At 47.4% G+C, this 6,036-nt stretch overlaps 1 long non-coding RNA gene across 1 annotated transcript; it reads left to right on the top strand.

Moving 5' to 3' along the window:
* Positions 1-458: 458 nt before the first annotated feature.
* LOC123429199 lies at positions 459-1,368 on the top strand. The gene is made up of 2 exons (XR_006622629.1): positions 459-926; positions 998-1,368. It is a non-coding gene; the product is annotated as an uncharacterized LOC123429199 (long non-coding RNA).
* Positions 1,369-6,036: the final 4,668 nt, after the last annotated feature.

The following is a 6,036-nucleotide window of genomic DNA, read 5'->3' as shown; positions in this document are numbered from 1 at the left end:
CCTAAGATAATCTGCACAAAACATTTATTTTAGAAACTAGCATGGACTCTTTGTATACACCAGATGAAATTAGATGTCTAGATGATCATACCAAATATATAAATTATATGTAAGCATAGCTAAATCGTACTTTCATGAGTGATTGTTTTCAATATCATGCTTATGTTGATGTTATTATTGTATGTAACTTTAAGCACATTTGCAGATGATACAATTTGTAGATTCTAGAAATATGCACACCTAATAAGACACTAGAAATAACTAGTATAATATTAGTTGAACTCTACTCTTTAGAAACCCGTCACATGATATTTAATGGAAAAAAACTATACATACACATATTCACATATATGCAAATATATAGGTGTGCGCTATGCACATTTTTCAGTTGCCCCAAAAATAATTCAATAACTTATGACACATCACTTAATTCAATTTAGCATAAACAAAGTGACCGGACATATACATTACAACTTACAAGGAAGAACATTTATTAACTATATCAACTAAGTTATGTGATTAATTATAACAACTTAAATTAAAATTATACTCCTTAATATTGTAGGAAGATAAAACAAAATAAAGTACAAAAGTTTAGTATAAAACTATCAATTTTATTTTGCCCCGAGCCTCAATTTTGTTTATACCGTCTCTGCTCTGGTGCACTCGCCTACTTCGTACATTACACTGCCCGCCGGCTCGCTGGCCTCCTGATTGGCCAGATTCTTAACATCAACTCTTGTAAAAAAGCGGAACAACTATTTTCCTCCTTTTTTAGGTTGTCCATGGGGGTGGACGTGCCGAAGCACATAGTCGGTCTCTTTGTCGACTATTGCAGGCGAACATGTCCGGCGAATTCAACAGTGTGTCACTTCTGCATATTTGAAATGCAGATGTCATAAAACTTCATTGTTGATACTTGAAAAGTAGGTAGCTCATAAACCTCTTTCTTCGGCACCATTAATTACTTTGTTTGTGTTCCTAACATTATTTACAGTTTTAATTTGTGTTGTAGATGCCTGCTCACTGTCAGGATTAGCACGGGTTGAAGGGAGGGAGCGTTCGTTGCCCCATGGATGTCTGCCATGTTCGAGTACGTCCATGACGTGATTTGGCACCGCACCACCATTTCGTGCACGATTTTCCTCTAGGCTGGTGGCATAAGTACATTTGATGTACACAAGAAAGGTTATGACGAGAGGAGAACACAGATCTCAAGTGTTGCTTGATAATTTCTACTCATTTATTAGATGTATTGAATGAATGTAACATTGTGACTCATTATCTGCAATTCAAATCTCTCTCAAACAGCAGCTTCAATGAATATCAAAGTTGAAGTTCTGCAATTGAAATCCATATGTATGCTGAGATGTGTCTCTTATTATTTTAGTACTCGTGTATGGTTGATTTCCTGTGTACAATCTATAAGCATTTTATTAATACTGCTACCCCAATTGGTAGAAAATAGTACCATTTTAGCAGGCTTGCAACTTTCTCATGTTGGAAGGAAATAACATTCCAATTCCTTGCTGTTATTCCAAACCCATTCAAATTACTAGAGTAACATGCTGATACGTCTCAAACGTATCTATAATTTTTGATGGTTTCACGCTGTTATCTTGTCAACTTTGGATGTTTTGTTTACCTTTTATATCTTTTTTGAGACTAACTTATTAATTCAGTGCCAAGCGCCAATTCCTGTTTTTTATGTGTTTTTGACTCTTTTCAGATCTGATTTTAGAACGGAGTCCAAATGGAATAAAATCACCGAAATAAATTTTGGAACGGAAGAAGATCGGGAGGCTTGAGGGCCAAGCAAGTGGGCCTACAGGGGGCCCACAAGCCCTGTTGCCGCGGCCAGGGGGGAGGTCGCGGCAACCAAGCTTGTGGCCCCCCTAGCGCTCCCCTGCCCTAGGTCTTTGGCCTATAAATTCCCTAAAAATCCAGAAACAATCAGGGCATCCACAAAAACACTTTTCCGCCGCCGCAAGCTTCCGTTTCCGCGAGATATCATCTGGAGACCCTTCCCGGTGCCCTGCCGGAGGGGACTTTGGAGTTGGAGGGCTTCTTCATCAACATCATCGCCCCTCCAATGACTCGTGAGTAGTTCACTTCAGACCTACGGGTCCGTAGTTAGTAGCTAGATGGCTTCTTCTCTCTCTTGGATCTTCAATACAAAGTTCTCCATGATCTTCATGGACATCTATCCGATGTAGTCCTCTTTGGCGGTGTGTTTGTCGAGATCCGATAAATTGTGGATTTGTGATCAGATTATCTATGATATATATTTGAGTCTTTGCTGATTTCTTATATGCATGATTTGATATCCTTGTAAGTCTCTCCGAGTCTTGGCTTTTGTTTGGCCAACTAGATCTATGATTCTGGCAATGGGAGAAGTGCTTGGTTTTGGGTTCATATCGTGTGGTGACCTTTCCCAGTGACAGAAGGGGCAGCAAAGCACGCATCGTGTTGTTGCCATCAAGGGTAACAAGATGGGATTTCATCGTAGATATGAGATTGTCCATCTACATCATGTCATCTTGCTTAAGGCGTTACTCTGTTCTCATGAACTTAATACACTAGATGTATGCTGGATAGCGGTCGACGTGTGGAGTAATAGTAGTAGATGCAGAAAGTATCGGTCTACTTGTTTTGGACGTGATGCCTATAGATATAATCATTGCCATAGATAACGTCACGACTTTGCGCGGTTCTATCATTTGCTCGACAGTAATTCGTTCACCCGCCGTCTACTTGCTTTCATGAGAGAAGCCACTAGTGAACACTACGGCCCCCGGGTCTATTCACACCTATCGTTTCCACTTTCGCCTTTACTTTGCTTTGTTTCTTTTTGCTTTCAGTTCTCACTTGGCAAACAATCTATAAGGGATTGACAACCCCTTCATAGCATTTGGTGCAAGCTCTTTGTGTTTGTGCAGGTACTTGTGATAATCCTTCACTGGATCGATACATTGGTTCTCAAAACTGAGGGAAATACTTACCGCCGCTGTGCTACATCACCCTTTCCGCTTCGAGGGGAACACCAACGCAAGGCTCCAAGGCCACGGGGGAATTGATGGGGTTATAGTCCGAGGGTAGGGTCATAGGTCTGCCCTATAGGTCCTACCCAAGGACTACCCTTCAAGGAAGACAAAGCCCTTAGATAGTTCCGACTGAACTAAGGGTGCCCCCATCATCCTGTCGGCGACGATCCACTCGGAGCATATCTAACGTACCGACTGGAATTCACTCTGTACATCGTAACCTCCCAGGAGGGCAACGGTCATACGTTTTCATACACCATTATTAGCATTTAAAGCTTACGTTACTGGTAACGTAAGTGTTTACTCGCCACTACTCCACCCCTGTACACCGGGCCATTATGAAGGGCAGCGCACTCTATATAAGCCGCCCTTCACCACTGGTACGGGGGTTGGCACTTTCTGTAATCCTACAATTCACTCGACACAAAGCTCCCAAGAGCACTGAGACGTAGGGATTTTACCTCCAACGTAGAGGGGCCTGAACTCATACATCCTCGCCGTAGCTAAGGCTCTGCCCATATACTTTCGTACCCCATACTTCTACTGTCAGACTTATACCCACGACAGTTGGCGCCCACCGTGGGGCAGGCGTCTAAGCGACTTCCGGCGAGTTTACGATTTCATTTTTTCTTCATGTCGTCCGGCGGAGATCTGTGCATGGGTCATGAGATCCTCTTCGGTGCATTCTCCTTCATCGCCGACGATTCGGCATGGCTTCGGGACGTGCCCCTCGACGTCGTGGCGCTTCCGAGTCGTGGGGCTACGCACTTCCGTGCCAGTTCCTGCGGCGTTCTTCTTCTTCAGCCATCGACCCCGGTGTCGATCTTCGCCCCCGTCATGCGCCGCAACAAGCGAGCCCGTCGTCCGCGGCTCCAGCGTTGGGTGCGACATGCCATAGCGCGACAAAACATGTCCTCCCAAGTGGCGGTACTCGTATCGGTTGTGGTCCCGCCGTCATCCCAGTGCTTGGAGTCAGTTCCGACTGAACTACCTTCCGAGTATCAGGGTCACGGGCTTGCAGCCGAAGTACTCATGGCCGATTCCCATGAAAGTCCCCTCGGGACTGGTCGGAACGAGCGTGAGTTCAGAGAATCATCCGGCGCTCGTCGTCAGCACCATCGTTCTTCCAGTCGACGCACTCACCAGAGCAACGTCGAGGTGTTCCGCACACCCGTCCTCAACTTGGCTGCAGCCGCCAGGATAGCTGATTCTCTCCAGCCGACTGATTCGGAGGCTGGTAGAGGAATCAAGCAGATCCGCGCCTTGTTACATACGGCGCAGCAGCAAAACTCGGCGGTCTCCCGGTCGCACAACAGGATCCACAACAGTTCCGTTCAAGCGAACACGCATCGGTCGGTTTTCAGTCCCGACTCTCACCAGCGATGCAGAGGGGGCAGCCGTTCCAGGGACTCGAGTCGAAATCCGCTTTCCATTCGGTCCCACCCTGAAGATCGTCGCCGTTCGCGTACTCCTCCGTGGAGTGGGCCTTACGGACCCCGGCATTACGATGATCGTCGTTCGGGCGGTGGCGCGCATGATCCAAGGCCTGATGCAAGAGGGTACATCACTCAGAAGAAGGTCGATAGAAGTCGAGCCCACCGTGATGGTCACGATAGAGACCGTCCGAGTGGAAGTAGGACCGTTGTTTCTGGCCCCGATTGCTTCAGCCGGGCCATCCGCTCAGCTTACATCCCTCCCAACTTTCGATTGACGGCGGGAATCAGCAAATTCACACGAGAGTCCAAACCAGAAACTTGGTTGGACGACTACAGAGTGGCGGTCCAGATCGGTGGCGGAGATGACCATGTCGCCATGAAACATCTCCCACTGATGCTCGACGGTTCGACGCGAGCTTGGCTAAACCAATTAGCTCCGTCAAGCATCTACAGTTGGGCAGATCTGGCCCGAGTCTTCATCAGGACCTTCGAGGGAACGTGCAAACGCCCTGCTGGTCTCGTAGAGCTTCAGCACTGTGTCCAGAAGCAAAACGAGCCCTTGCGCGATTTCATCCAGTGCTGGACGACCCTCTACCACACGGTGGAGGATGTCACAGAGCACCAAGCAGTTTGCGCCTTCAAGGCAGGCGTTCGGTATAGAGATCTGTACCTGAAGTTTGGTCGGACAGGCGACATCTCCATGAGCAAGATGATGGAGATAGCCGCGCGCTATGCAAATGGCGAAGAGGAGGACTGCATTCGTAGCAGCAAGCATAAGTCAGTCGCCGATGGAGATGGGAGCAACACTCGGAAGCAGAAACAGAAAGCTCAATCCACTCCGCAAGCAGAGGTGGCAGCCGTTACACATGCTAAGTTCAAAGGCAAGGGGAAAGCACAGTACACCCCCAAGAAGAGACAGTCAGTAAATTCCATCCTAGATCAACCGTGTCCAATCCACATGAAGACGGATGAAGAAGGCAATGTCATATTGCCGAAGCATACCACTCGGTAGTGTCGCCTCCTGATCCAAGGATTCGGTGAAGGGCAGCCGAGTGAGAAAGAAGCCGAGCAAGATGATGAGGACAATGAGGATCCGTTCCCTCAAGTCCATGCAACGTTGATGATTTTTGCTGATGTGGAAAGCAAGAGTCGACTGAAGCTGGTCAACAGGGAGGTAAACATGGCAACCCCATCCACTCCCACGTTCCTCAAGTGGTCACAGACTGCAATCACCTTTGATCAGTCAGACCACCCAGCACACGTACCCACCCCAGGGAGGCAAGCTCTGGTCGTCGACCCGGTGGTGGAAGGAGTTAGGATGCGCAAAGTCCTCATGGACGGCGGCAGCGGCTTGAATATCATGTACGCCGATACTCTCAAGGGAATGGGCATTCTGATGTCCAGACTTAGCGAGAGCAGTATGCAGTTCCATGGAGTCGTCCCAGGAAGAAAGGCCAAATCACTCGGCCAGATTGCGTTGGATGTCGTTTTCGGCTCTGACAAGAACTTCCGCAAAGAGAAGTTGACATTTGAGGTGGTAGACTTCCAGAGTGCAT

Source organism: Hordeum vulgare, chromosome 2H, assembly GCF_904849725.1.
Source record: "Hordeum vulgare subsp. vulgare chromosome 2H, MorexV3_pseudomolecules_assembly, whole genome shotgun sequence".
In the NCBI taxonomy this organism is placed as follows: domain Eukaryota; kingdom Viridiplantae; phylum Streptophyta; class Magnoliopsida; order Poales; family Poaceae; genus Hordeum; species Hordeum vulgare.
This window is presented reverse-complemented; position numbering and strand designations above follow the sequence as displayed.